This window comes from Malaclemys terrapin, chromosome 1 (genome assembly GCF_027887155.1).
Source record: "Malaclemys terrapin pileata isolate rMalTer1 chromosome 1, rMalTer1.hap1, whole genome shotgun sequence".
Lineage (NCBI taxonomy): Eukaryota > Metazoa > Chordata > Testudines > Emydidae > Malaclemys > Malaclemys terrapin.
In genome coordinates, this window is record NC_071505.1 from 249321964 (window position 1) to 249336912 (window position 14949).

Consider the following 14949-nt stretch of genomic DNA (forward strand, 5'->3'; position numbering starts at 1 on the left):
TCATAACAGAGGTCAGAAGTTTTACTCACCATTGGAGAAAGCAGGGGTATGGATGTCTCAAGATAGAGGAGATGCATGAATATTGCACTGCCTGGAAGAAATTCATTCACAGCTATTAAGCTATGAAAAGTATCCACACAGCAAGCTAGCTCATTTCACAATAGGTTCCCGATGTAGACAAGTCCTTAATGTATGTTTACATTGAAGACTGAAATGCAGAGCAAACTGTGAAGAGGTGGTAGTAGTATCAATATTGTAATGTATGTATCTACTATTTTAGGTCCAGATACACTAACGTACTCAGACATTTTGTGCCATTCCAGCAAAAGAAACCGGCCACAAACCTGACTTAACTGGCCAGTTAAAGGAGGTTTATTTTCAGGGCTTTGGAGCTGTGCTCCGGCTCCGCTCCAGCTCCAGGCAAAAACCTGCAGCTCTACTGTTCCGCGCTCCAGCTCCAGCTCCGGGCTCCGCACCAAAGCCCTGTTTCTGATAGATATTGCTGGAATTGTGCAAAGCAGTTGGGGTGGAGCTGTGAGCCTGGTCCATGGGTTCTAGGCCTCTAGCTCTTGTATTTTGTAATCTAGGAAAGGCACTGCAGCGTGAAGAACTTTTACAGAGAAATTTTGCATACAGTTGTACCAGATGTTAAATAGTAATTCTTGAGATACACCCAAATATTAGCCAGATTTTGCCACATATGCTCACATTGTACAGTAATTTACTCCACAGGGAATGCTATTACTTTGTTGGGCAGCCACTTATAAGTTACATCAGCTCTAAGGTACCTCTGACTTAAACTGGCAAATGCCTTGTGTCTTGCTAGTCCCAGGATTATTTAAAGCAGCGGTGGGTAAACTTTTTGGCCTGAGGGCCACATCTGGTTGGGGAAATTGCATGCAGGGCTGGGGTAGGGGTTTGGGGTGTGGGAGGGAGTGCGGGGTGTGGGAGGAGGTGCGGTGTGCAGGAAGGGGCTCAGGGCCAGGGGTTGGGACAGAGGAGGGGTGCGGGGTACAGCAGGGGACTCAGAACAGGGGGCTGGGGTGCAGGAGAGGTGCAGGATGCAGCAGGGGACTCAGGGCAGGGGGTTGGGGTGCAGTAGGGATATGGGGTGTACGAGGGAGCTCAGGACAGAGAGTTGGGGTGCAGGAGGGGGCTCAGGGCAGGAAGTTGGAGTGCGGGGTGCAGGAGGGGTTCAGGATCCGGCCCGGCGCCGCTTACCTGGAGCAGATCCGGGGTGGCAACGGCGCACACCAGAGCCAGGGCAGGCTCCCTAGCGCCGCTCTGGGAAGCAGCCGGCATCACATCACTGCAGCCCCTGGGGGAAGGGCGGGGGGCAGAGAGTTTTGTGTGCTGTTCTTGCATGTGGGCACCTCCCCCGAAGTTCCCATTGGCCATGGTTCCCTGTTCCCGGTCAATGGGTGCTTCGGGGAAGGTACCCACGGGCAAGAGCATCACGCACAGCCCTCTGTCCCCCCTCACTCAGGGGCTGCAGGGACATGGTGCCGGCGCGGGACCCATGGTGTCACGAGAGTGGCAATCCCACGGGCCAGATCCAAAGCCCTCAGGGGCTGGATCCGGCCCATGGGCCATAGTTTGCCCACCCCTGATTTAAAACTTTGCCCCTGTTTGCCATTTCTTGTTCCCGCATTGAGTGCAGTTTATCCAGCCTGTAAGATCTACCTCCCAGATTTCAGTTTGAGAACACAGTTACCCCCAGAGTTCACATTCCAGGTGCAGAGGTATCTTTGGAATCAGTAAGTTGTCACTATTTATTCTTACTTATAATTAGGAATAGCAGTTTAAACTGTTGTATGATTTTTTAGCGGTTTGGCAATGATGGCAGGAAGTACTTAAAACATGATTTGTTTAAATATAGCCATTTCCCACCAAGAATTACATTTTCCCTTTACCTGGTGACTCTCATTCTCTTGCTAATACATGAATTGTTTTTAGAGGTAATAGGATAAAAAAAGTTAGCTCTCATAACTCTTTAAAAAGTCACATTAACAGGAGATAAAAGACTGACTTAAATTCCCCTAATTCATACAGAGCTTTATCATAATTAATAAAGAAGTTTTATCCCTATAAATTACATTTTCTTTTAAATCCAATTGATATGAAAAAGTTGATGTTTATACAATATGCTCAAAATTTCTTTTGAGGCTGGAAAAGACCATGCTAAATTTCTACAAACATCCATGTCTAAAGAACATAAAAACCTACTGTATTTTTTTCATATACCACAGATTTTTTGAGCTATTTGTGCATAGATAATCGACTAGTCTTGCAAATTAGATGCCATTTACTTTGTTTCTTTTTCCATTACATCATTGCATCTAGTCAAGGTACTGAAGAAGCCAATTTGTGCTCTTTCATCTAAACAAGCCTATTTTAGTACTCATGCCTTAATTTGGTAAGATAGTATTAGAAATAAACTAGCCAGCTATACAAGGTATGCCCACGTTAGATAATTCTGCCTGCTTTAAAATATGTCCTATATTGTTCTCAGTTTAAAAGTTTACACTTTTTTTTCTCCCCCAACTACAAACTATCACTTAAAAAAGCTACAGAAGGGTTTACAAGAAATGAAATAAGGTACATCCTAGTAGAATCACAGAGATCAGACAAGCTCATGACTTTAAAAACATGGAGGGAAAGCACAATTTTTATCCCTTCCCCTCCCTCAGTTATCAGAAATGTTACAAATTCTTAATTATGGTATTTTCTTAGTCGAGCCTTCTTTAGTCCCCACCCCATGGAGTTTGAAGCTTGGCACTAAATGTTATAGATCCCAGGGGAAGATGCCAGTAGCAAGGACCCGTTCATTTGGCTGATCTGTTCCTCAATACTATCTCCTACTGTGATGGTGCAGACAGCAGACAATACCCTGGGCCAGCAAAGAGCATTTGTGAGGGTAAAGGGAAACATGCCACCTGGGCTGCACTCCTCTCTTGCTGTTTTCAGACCTTACTTCCAGGTTCTCCTTTTCTTTCTTCCCCACCACAATGCAGAGGGTCAAAATTTGGGCCTCCGTTTTTTTAGGTCTCTGTTCAACACGAATTCCATACTTGTGAATGTGAGCTATGACTCCCATGGCTTTGTTTCTTGATTCAGAAAATAATAATACAAAAATCATTCTGTTCTTCTAGTGGAAAGACTAGAGTATCCTCTCTTCTACTCACATAAAACATGCAGAGCTAGTAACTTCAGTGGCTCATCTTAAACATGTCAGATAAACTCGAATAGGTATACATATGATGTCATCTGATACCCAGATTAAAGGGACATCTCTTTACATGTGTCTACAAGGGGTCAACAACTTGCAGTCTGTCAAACTCAAGACAGTGAACCAGATCCACAGTTGTCATAAGTCAGTACAGCTCCATTAACATCAATGGCGCTATGTCCATTGATGCCTGCTGAAGATCTGTCCCACTGAGAGTCTTTGCTTGACTACAATGTTGTACCTAAAGACTATTTGAATGAAAAATTAACCTAAAAAAAAGTATTGTGCAAGTTTCAGCAATTCAGGACACTTCTGTAGTTTTCATGTAGAAAGTAGAAGATCCAATTCAAATGAGGAAATCCAAATTTTGACTGGAGCAACCATAAAAAAAAATCAGTTCTTTGGATAAAATGTGTCAATTTTTTACCCTAGTGAATCAGATGAAAAATTCGGAGGCAGAAACTGTAAAGATGGCTTATTAGAAAGACCCCCAAATTACCAAGTTAGTCCATAGCCAAGGCAATTTTTGTTGAGTAACATGATATAATAATGTACCAAGTTATGGAAACATTCATGGTTTATGGGTCACGGAAAAGATGTGCATCCCTTCTAATGAGTAAACCACTTATTGTATCCTCTGTCAGGTTCAATAACATTTCTGCTGAAATAGGAAGTAAACCAACAGTTAGTAGGAGCAAGCCAACTGCCTGATGTATGAGTATTGACTCAACATCTGCTTCTCTAGCTGTTGTTTATTGCCAATGAGAAATAAATAACCTTTTTGGGGAGCTGATGGAAATATTCTTTTTATGCTCAGCTTGGCACTGCAAGGTTGAAAATGTTCATTATTTAAAACATTTATTTGTTTTTTTAGAGGCTTTTAAAAATAATAATTAGAGACATGAGGTAATAAAACAGAAGTGAATGATTTATGAGTAATAAAAAGTTGCCTATTCTTCACGATATTCAATCCTCTAATTATCCACAAAAAAGTTTGGATGGGATGCTCATTATTTGAATCTTTACCATTTGCCAGAGTGCTTTTGGCAACCTTTTTAGTAATATCAGCAGGACTATAGGAAATGAGCCGGAAAGCACTAAAAATAATATTCAAAACAATCTTTAGGTGTTTGATTCTTTCATGAACTTCTCATTAAGCCATTCAAACTTTAATCCAAAACTGCATGCTGAAGTAGAAAAGTAATGAAACGAGATGCATGAATTTAATGTGGATACATAACTTCAGAAATATGGATTGGGATCTCTTTTGTCTCTTCTTAACACAAACAGCACTAAGGCATTTGGTATTTATTAATAATGGTCCCTTGGACTTGCTATAGTAAGTTTGTGCATATGGCTTAATTCTCCTTTGCCTTGCACCTAGTGTGGTTATTGAAGTGGGTGTAAACCATTCTTCATTTTACACCTACCTTGCACTCACTTTGTGCAGTCATTTATACCTGGGGAAGATGCAGGGCAGGGAAGGATCAGGTCCTAGCTGTTCATTTCTTTACACTTAGGGCCTCATTCTCCACTGCCTGTTGCCTTGTGAAATCACTGTCCTCTGTGGTTGAAAGGTGGTTGAAAAACTTCCTAATCAGAATGGATGTATCATGGGCTAGCAGGTCCTTTGAGGTAAGATGGGCTCAGCCCTGCCCATCAGTTAGCAGCTATCCCTCAGCCTCACTGATGAACTGGCAACATAAGGCCTAATTAATTGCACCAGCTTGGTGTGATGTGGCTTAATTAGAAATTGACCCAGGCTGTGATAGTGAAGAAGGAAAAGCACTTTTAAATTGAGCTGGGAAGGCAATAAAAGATCCAGTGCTTCTATATCCTGGGAAATTTCCCAAAATCTGGGAATTTGTGAGTAAAATGTTTGAATGAAAATTCCCAATTTCCCAAGTTGAAACATTTTACTCACAAATTCCCAGGTTTTGGGAAATTTCCCAGGATATAGAAGCACTGTAAAAAACTTTATCTGGGATTTTTTTACCAGATTTGGGAAATATTTAGCGCTAGGTTAGGAAAAGTTGGCATCACGATATAGAAGCACTGTGCATAAGTAAGGATGGCAACACTATGACCCCCCCTACAATATGCTTGCAACCCGCTTTTGGGTTGGGACTCCCAGTTTGAGACATGCTGGCTTAGAAGAAGGTCTGGTAAGTTGGGACTGGCTAGGGCCAGGAAGCAGAGCAACAGCAGTGGGGTTAGCTCCTGGGGATGGTGGGGTGCTAGAGTAGAGAGGAGCACCAAGGTAGGGTCTGTGAGGATGAGGGAATGATGTAGAAGCCCATGAGGGAAGAAAGGCAGTTTAAGTGATATTTAGACTTCCAGCAGGAGTCTAAGAAGGTCAGTACCCTGACAGGGGGGGATACATCAAAATTGAGCCTAGGAGGGGTAAAGGACTGTTTGTTTAGAGCTGAATCCCTGAAGGGGACTGAACTGGCGTATGGCTCAGCCCTACAGCCATGTCACACAAAACTCAATGAGGGAGTCCAAGCAAGGGATCAGTGGCAACTGATCATTGTGGCAGGGGACATGGCCATGAGTGGGAGTGCAAGAGGCAAAATCCCCTGCAATGCTGCATCTGGGAACAAGGGGATGTCCTAGAGGTAAGGATGCATATTCCCACATGGTACTAGAAGTGGGATCCAGATGGCTCCTGGAAAGAGGGGATGGACCCTGAAAGAAAAATGGAACCAGGATACAAGGAGGCCGTTTTGGTGAGGTTGCCCTCCCTCCTTGCTATATGACATGGACCCTAAATTTCATACACCTGTTTCTGGAGAGGACTGGTTCTGTGAAGCTAAGACAGATATTGTGTCAGCAGTTGACACTCAGAGTGGCAGGCAGGGCCGGCTGTAGGCCGATTCCCCCGATTCCCTGGAATCGGGCCCCGGGCCTAAGAGGGCCCACGCCTTAGGTGCCTTTTTAATTCTTTTTACTCACCCGGCAGCGGTACGCTCTGGGTCTTCGGCGGCACTTCGGCAGCGGGGGATCCGCTCCGGGTCTTTGGCGGCATTTCGGCGGCAGGGGGTCCTTCAGTGCTGCGGAAGATGCAGAGAGGACCCCCTGCCGCCAAAGTGCTGCCAAAGATCCGGACCGCCGCCGGGTATTCGAATCGGGCCCCGCAGGTCCTAAAGCCGGCCCTGGTGTCACGGGGTGCAGCTGGAGCTGCAGCACCTATTATGGATCCTTCATCGAAGAAGCAGAAATAGCTACAGGTACCATGTAGAGAAAGAGGGATCCAGAAGGCCTGAGGCCTGGCCAAGGGGATGTTAGGATTGTGGACAGATTGGACATTTAAGAAGGGCTTGCCATTCAGCCAACTGGGCTGGGGATGGGAGGGAATAGACTGATTTTCCAGGGCAAACATCAGGAAAAGTCACAGAATCTCTGCCAGTGGCTAAGAAGTGCACAGGGTTCACTTGTAAAGAAGTGGGCCATGTAAAAAGACACTGCCCTCAGAGAAAACAGGCTCAATGCAGGAAGAAAGGCAGGAGCCTGAAGAATTGGCAAAGGAAGAAGAAGGCATCTGGTGGCATAAATGCTCAGGAGGCAGGTGCACCAGATGTGGCACTGGAAACAAAGAATGATACAGCTGCTCAACAGACCCCCCGGTGAAGGGGAGTCAAGTGAAAGGACTATGCTCACTAACACTAGCCTCCCATAGATGGATGTGCATGCAGAGGTGCCCCATGGGGGCCAGGAGGTGACAGCAGAGAATCTGCAAGTGAAGGCAATGTGAGGCAGACTCAACTAGCACCCCTAAAGGAGCAGGAGTTGTGAATGGCATGGAGACACAGGAGGAGAACAAGGCCTGTGAGAAGGTCACAGAAACAGCCTGGAAAGGAGAGGACATGAGAACCCTCCTCTCCTTGATAGAGAAGGGGAACTTGATTCTGTGAAAAAGGCTAGATAGCAGGCTGTGGAGGAAAAGAAGCAGTTGCTGGTGGAAATAGACCACCAGAAGGGGGAGCTAGAAAGAATGTAGGCAGTCTCTGGTGTGAGTGATAACGTGGTCATGTTGGGAGCCAAGTAAGATTTTAGAAGGGGGGATGGCCATACCTCAGGGTGCTTCCTTTTGCCTGGAGGCAGAGTTGCAGGAGACTTTGTCTCTCGCACTCCCTTTCGTGATCAGTTCCTCTGCCACAATGATCAGTCGCAGCAGATCCCTTCCCTGGACTCCCTTACTGGGTCTCATGTGACATGACCAAAGTCTCCTTCAGGTGTTCAGCTCTAAATAAAAGGTCCATCACCCTTCCTGAGTGCATTTTTGATTTATCCCTCTTGCCAGGATATTGTCCTTTCCAGCCCCAAACTACTGGACCTTCCTCTAGGCCCTTCCCCCTTCTACTCACTTCCCAGCTCAATTTAGGTAGTGCTTTCCCTGCTTCAAGACAGCAGCTGGGGTCTGTTTCTAATTAGGTACCATTACACACAAAAGGTCCACTAATTGGGCCTCATGTTGCTGGCTCATTAATGAGGCTGAGAAAGAGCTGCTAAGGCAGGACTCAGGTCCTGAACTAGCAAGATGCTGAGGGTCTTCAACTTCGTATTGAAGTCACAGAGCAGTCAGCATTCTGAATAGGCTCTAAAATAGCAGGAATGTGGCCAATCTGCTTCCAAGCCTTGCTGTATTCAGTACTATCATTAATGTCCATGAAAATTATATGGAGTTAAAACAAAACTGAAGTTATACCTGGCTGGGCTGTAAGTACAGAAATAAATATTTGTTCCCACTCACTTTAAATAGTGTAAGCCTGATTCTCATTTATACAAAATCTCTGTGTAATCTAGGTACTCATAGCCCACAGCACTACAGTATCTGAGTGCCTCACCATTACTAATGAATTTATCCTTGCAATGCCCCTGCGAAGTAGGAAAGTACTACAGTCTCATTTAATATATGGGCCCTGAGGCACAGAGATTAAGCCACATTTTTAAAGGTATTGAGGTACCTAAAGATGCAGACAGGTGCTTTTGAAAATGAGCTGAGGTGTCTATCTGTATCTTTGGGTACCTTTAAAAATCTGTCCCAGAGAGTATGTCTACACTGCAATTAGACATTCATGGTTGGCCCATGCCAGCTGGCTCAGGCTGGGGGACTGTTTAATTGTGGTATGGATGTTCTGGCTTGGGCTTCAGCCCAAGCTCTGGGACCGTCCCACCTTTCAGGGTCCTAGAGACCGGGCCCCAACATGAGCCAGATATCTACACTGTAGTTAAACAGCCCTGCAGCCCAAGCCCCCTGAAACTGAGTCAACCCTGGGTGTCGAATTGCAGTGTAGACATACCCCAAATGACTTAACTAAGCTAAACAGAGAGTCTGTGGCAGAGCAGAAATGCAGTAGGGCACATATTTGTATATACGTTATGACCCCTTCACACTCTCGAACTGTAACTGAGACTCAGTCTCTATGTCTATAATGCTATATGTGAAGAGTCTACTAAGCAACTGGATAAAATGGATGTTTTTCAATTGTAAAACACTTTACAATTCCCATACCACATCTGGAACGAGCCCAGGGTAACCAGTATTTGTGGGTTTAGTATCTAAATAACAGCTATGGACTTATTTTAAAAAATGATATATAAAATATTTGAAACTGAGGAAGACTGTCAGTTTATATACTTCACATTGATTTTGCCCTGCCCTCAGTGTTGTAATAAAATATGATACAACTACTTATATTTGAACATACTGCGAGATCTCCTTTCCTGTGAGTTCCTGAGTGCCAGCTTCAGGCACTGTGGTCCAGGGGCTAGGGCTTGAGAATGGAATCAAAAAGCCTGGCTCGTACTCCTTTCTCTGCCATTGATTCACTGTATGACCTTGACTAAACATTGAACTCCTCTGTGCTGTAAAATGAGTGGATGCACATTTGTGAAGCACTTAGAAATGGAGAAAACATTCCCAGCTTACTTTCCATCCAAGTCGAGAATGGAAAGGTTGCTTTCCTGGTATGCCCCCCACAGAATAGAAGTGCAAGTGCCAGCACTCTTCTGGCAAAGCCTATTCTTGCGTGCAAGAACTGTAGGTGTCAGATTGTTTATTGAGCATCCATACTTAACCATAATCCAAATTCATACTGAAATCTTGCTGAGGATTGCTCATCACTGTTTAAAAAAATCCCAGAAACCCCATCTTATAGAAATAATACCAATGCACTTCATATAGACTTATTAATGCAGCCTTAATTAACTAGGAATTATACCACAGAAGACTTCAAGAAGCCTGATTTCTATGTACAAAGTTGCCACTAATATCATTTGGACAGTGTAATTGGACCTAAATTACCCTTACACTCACTCTAAAGCTGCTTCACGCTGTTCTAGCAGTGTAAAGTGACCTTAGTGTAAATGAGAATTAGTCCCATTATCTCTCTTCCTCTGTGGCAGAGCTTCCATTGACTTCAGGGTGCAAGATCAGGCAGTCTGTATCCAGGAATCCCTAGTGTATCCATCACTGTGGTAATTAGGTACCAGATGCATAACAGAGTTCCATGGTAGCTGTATGAGCAACTCCACCCTACTTCATCAATCGTTACTTGTTTGTTTATTTTTCACTATAAGTTTCCTTCTCCCCTGCTTCTACTTTCATCTCCCTAAGCAGTCTTACTAACTGGGGAAAGGCTTGAGTGAATATGATTATTTCTTCCAGTAGTGGTCCCTCAACTGAGAATACCCCACTCCCATGAATTTCACTCTGGGCTTTGTCGCCTGCTGTGTTTTTTCCTTCCCCTCTCCCCCCAGTGAAGTTGTCTTGGTGAGTTGTGGATTTAGATGCAGTCTCAGGTTGCTAGACCCTAGGCCATTATGGTACTTAATTATTAGGACCAAGGTGTTTGAATCGTTGCTGTCTTGTAATTTTATTGTAGTAATTTACACTTGTGAAAAGTAGTGGAAAATGCTACCATTCTGCTTTAGTAGTGTTTTCTTGTCATGTTGCATTGATGTAAATAACTACATAAGATGCAGGCCAGTGGAGGACTAGGCTATAGTGGAAAAAAATAGTTTAATGGGCCTATGCATCAATATTTAACTTAGATGAGTTATTTATATGTACAATATTTTCTATGTGGCTCAGCGGCAGAATGGTACCTACATAGCATTTATTGGTAAGAGAATAGGAAATATAGGATGAGAATACTTCAACATTTGGCTAGATTCCTTGCTTACTCTTAAAGATAACCATGGAAAATCGTGTGAAAAGCACTTATTACACTGCTCTACAGCCAAAATGCTTCTGAAATAAATGTAGTCAAACTTTACTAATTCTGGGTCACTGAGAACAAAAATGATGCTTAAAATTGTTGATTGGCTCTAGTTTTCAAGATATGCTATTGGGTCAGTATATACGACCCTTGATTTGGGAATGGCAGAGGATAAGTGAGTTATAAAGGGAAGGGATCTCAAGTTAAACCAGAAATGACTAAAATACATCTTTGACTGGATCTATGAATAAATCTATGACTGTTTGGACAGTACTTGCTTTTTAGGCAAAACAATGAATGATGCAATCTGAAGCTGGTATTGCATAATACATGATATGAATTGCATCATGTTATTCCTAGAAGTCATGGATGATGCAATCATAACGAAGCTTACATCACTCTGCTGAACAAATTGCCCTATATCAGCTCTAGAAATCATACAGTGTCGTGCTCTCTTATTTGTCAGCGTTTGATTTTGCAAAGGGACACATTTCTGTTTAGCCAAAGTGAGCAGAGATGCCTCGTACTTGTGTGAACAGTGAAGATAACTTCTGCTATGTTTGTGGTGAAGTGACTTTTGCATCACAAAAGCGCAGTATAACCACTATGATTAAGAAAGCCTATCACCTTTATTTTGGCTGGAAAATTGGAGACCAGGACAAGAGGTGGGCCCCTCACATATGCTGCAACACTTGTGCAACAAATCTTGGCCAGTGGTTGAACAGGAAAAGGAAATCTATGTCTTTTGCAGTGCCAATGATTTGGAGAGAGCCAACAGATCATACCAGCATTTGTTACTTTTGCATGGTGCCTCTAGTTGGGAAAGGTGTGTCAAAGAAGAAAAAGTGGACTGTGCATTATCCAAACATTCCATCAGCTATACGCCCAGTACCCCACGGAAAAGGTCTGCCGGTTCCTGATGCACCAGAATCATTCTCACTTGAGTCAGATGAGGAAGAGGAAGAGGATGAAACTTCTGGTCCTGAACCATCAATGTCACAGGACCCACATTTTCTCCCATCCTCCTCCTCTGAACCACACCTCATAACACAAGGTGAACTGACTGACCTTGTCAGGGATTTGGAACTACCCAACAGTAAGGCAGAGCTGTTGGGCTCCAGACTACAGAAGTGGAATCTCCTGGCAGGTGATGTTAGGGTTTCCATGTTCCGTGACTGTCAAAAGGATCTTGTCCTATTCTTCTTCATGGAAGGTGATCTTGTAGCTTGCAACAACATCGATGGTGCGATGGCAGCCCTCAACATCGTTCACGATCCAGATGAGTGGAGACTGTTCATTGATTCATCAAAGACGAGTCTTAAGGCTGTTTTACTGCATAATGGCAATGTTTTGCCATCAATTCCAGTTGGTCATGCAGTCCATATGAAGGAAACCTATGACAACATGAAACAACTTTTGAGGTGCATAAACTATGACCAACATCAGTGGCAGCTTTGTGGCGATTTGAAGGTTGTAGCTCTCTTGCTTGGTCTGCAAGTTCCCACTGGCCACAGTTTGTCGTCCCAGGCCAATGGGCACTGCGGGAAGCAGCGCGGGCTAAGAGATGTGCTGGCTGCCGCTTCCCGCAGCCCCCATTGGCCTGGGACAGTGGGAGCCGCAATCGGCCGAACCTGCGGACGCGGCAGGTAAACAAACCGGCCCGGCCCACAAGGGTGCTTATCCTGGCGGGCCACGGGCCAAAGGTTGCCGATCTGTGACCTAGAGTGTATCCTTGATACCCATCACCACAATTTACAGGATGCAATAGATGAGTTTTCTTAAATTGAAAGAGAAGTAACTGGGTGCACTTTGCATTTGATTGTATGCTTTATAAAGCATCTTGTTTGCTTCAGTAGTTCCAGTCATTTATCAGAAATAGTAACCTCACATCAGATGTTAGTTAAAAGTCCATAATGGATAGAGACAGAATTGGGCATATCTGAATCCTGTGCTCCCTGTGCCCAATTTTTCTGCACAGCATAATTTACTTGCCTATCTTCTGTTCATGTGCATATGGCAGAGGGATGGGAGTAAATTAAGAATATGGATTCTAGATTAGAACTCAAAACTTTAGAACTCCGAGTTAAATTTGGCTCTGGCAAATTCCAAAGTGTCTGAATTTCCTTACATAAAATTTAGAATGTACCCCTCTCCTGGAGTTTTAGAAGTAGGGCAAGAATTATTTTCAGAGGCCAATCTTTGTTGCTGGCATGGCCAAAGTTTCCATTCAGTTGGAAACATATTTTGCTAATTACATCTCCTTTGAAAAGAAATGATTTAAATTAAGGAAATAATATTATGAAAAATTAGAACAAGTTTCTTGACATCAGAAACTTTAAAAATAAGTTCTAGAGATTTCACAAAACTCAAAACACTACCATTTTCCACATCTGTATTGTGATTTGCCAGCACAAACACACACACATACATTGCATCATGCCCAGTCCTTCCTACAAGTGAGTGTGGGGGCTATATAGTTCAGCGATCAGGACCACATTTAACTGTTTCAAAGTAGCAGCCATGTTAGTCTGTATCCACAAAAAGAACAGGAGTACTTGTGGCACCTTACAGACTAACAAATTTATTTCAGCATAAGCTTTCGTGGGCTACAGCCCACTTCTTCGGATGCATAGAGTAGAACACACAGACAGAAGATACTTATACATACAGAGAACATGAAAAGGTGGAAGTACGCATACCAATTGTAAGAGGCCAATCAATTGAGATGAGCTATAAGTAGCAGCAGAAGAAAAAACTTTGAAGTGATAATCAAGATGACCCATAGAAGGTGTGAGGAGAATTTAACATGGGGGGGAAAAAAATTCAATTAGTGTAATGACCCAACCATTCCCGTCTCTGTTTAGGCCTAAATTAATTGTGTCTTTTTAAGATCTCAGAAAGTGATATTGTGTATCTTTACTTCTCTGCAAACTCATAGCTTCTATTAACACTGATAAGATTTAGGTATAGACACAGAGATAATTGACCTGTGCCAAAGTGCCTAACCTGTCACTTAGTGGAGAAGTGGAAACATTGGTATTGCATCTTGGCGCATAGCCTCTGGCTAAAATGAAATAAAATTAACATGAAAATACAGAATTTAACATTCACAGTATAGTTGGTCAGAGAATAGGGTTTTAATGCAAAACTTAGACAAATATTTTATTTTCATTGAAATTTTCTGAAAAAATATTTGGCTTTTCAGCAAAATATTGAAAACTGAAATATTTCAGCTAAAAACCAATGTATTTGGGCATGAAGACAAAATATTTTGATTTAAAATGGCACCATGGGCATTATGTTTGGGGATGCCTTATGCATCTAATCTCCTCTCTGGCTGTACTACACTTCACATGATATATCAATTTCTCTCTCGATGAGGGGAGAAGGGTGCATCATAGCAGTCGTTACCCCTGATGCATCATGTGAGTTGTAGTCTGGCCAGAGAGACCGGCATATAGAGGAGAATGGAAGCATAAGGCACCTAAACTACAAATTCCATGAGGCATTGTGGTGCCATTTTGAATCTAAATATTTCTGTTTTTGTCCAAATGCGTTTTGGTCTTCAGGCACTTGTTTTTAACGAAGTATTGAAATTTTCCACAGAACTGTGCAAAAGAAAAATTGTTTTGTTCAAAGCCCAACTTTCTGTTGAAAAAGAGTTTTCACAGAAAAATTTTGACTAGCCCTAATCTACAAAATAAATCCTTAATGATCAGGGGTAGGCACATTCTATAGGGATCAATTTCCAGACATACAAATGTGGATATAGTGAGCATGTGTGAATGTTTCACATTTTTATCAAGCCAGCCAATGTCTCCTTTCTGCATGTGTGGATAGAGACAGTTTGCTTGATGAGCTGTTAAAGTCCACTGAGGGCTCAAAGAAGCATTGCAGTGGAAGTGGGGCTTTCATAGAAGAGCATTGACTCCTTCATAGAGAGAATAGAAGGAATTAGCAGGTGTTTAAAATACACCTGCAAGAGAGGCATGAGGAAAGTCAAATAGCGGCTGGTACTGGAGAAATTTTACCAGAGCAGCTGCATCCTAGCTAGTTGTAACAGAAGCTTGAAATAAAATTCAGAGGTGTTTGGAGAGAGACCCACAAAGGCTTCTAGGAATTTTCAGAACTATAAAGATGTGGCTGATCATAAAATCAGTGCAGCTGAGGAAAGGGTTTATGAGGGTGGGAGGGGGGAAAGAAACTTGCTGACTTAGGCCATAGAGTTTCTAAGACAGAATGAGGCTAGAAAAATATGACTGTAGTAAAAACCCTGTGAAGATAGAAGGAAAAACAGACCTTAGACTTTTAAAATGTGGTTTTCTCAAGAGGGGTGCACAAAACTAAAAGCCATTTTAGAGATCTTAGAGAACTCAGCCACTTTAAAAAAAACATAGCCTCTAATTTCCTGGGGCTTTTTATTCCGCAGACACAAGATCTCCATTTGTTACTTTGTTTTTTGTCTATTAAAACTTATTGCCCTGACACTTTTTTGGT